This window comes from Penaeus monodon, chromosome 31 (assembly GCF_015228065.2).
Source record: "Penaeus monodon isolate SGIC_2016 chromosome 31, NSTDA_Pmon_1, whole genome shotgun sequence".
Lineage (NCBI taxonomy): Eukaryota > Metazoa > Arthropoda > Malacostraca > Decapoda > Penaeidae > Penaeus > Penaeus monodon.
Window position 1 is genome coordinate 17,426,827 of NC_051416.1, and position 400 is coordinate 17,427,226.

Below are 400 nucleotides of genomic sequence, written 5' to 3' on the forward strand. Positions count from 1 at the left end.
ATTGTTGGCTCGTAATTAATGATGAGGGATGAGGCAATGAGCATCATTATGTTCAGTTTAGGAGATGTGTTTGCTGTCAATTTATAATGCATTTTCCGCTTCGACTCCTTTAGAATTAGGATAAACTTTGCAGCAAGGCTAATTCATGAAGAAATTAACTCATGAAGAACAAAGTTCTTCCATTAATATTCTATTTATAAAAGTAGCACGTACATTTACACATTACTTGTTCATGTTAAAATCCAAGAAACTGAAGTAAGAAATGTCACTCTACTCAACTGCTATCATTATTTGTTCTGCTAATTAAACCACTTCAAAGTTTTCTAATAAATACCATTGGCCAAAGTTTGCAATCTGCAATATGCTTTTCTAAAGCAATTCAGTTGAGAATTGAATTGAC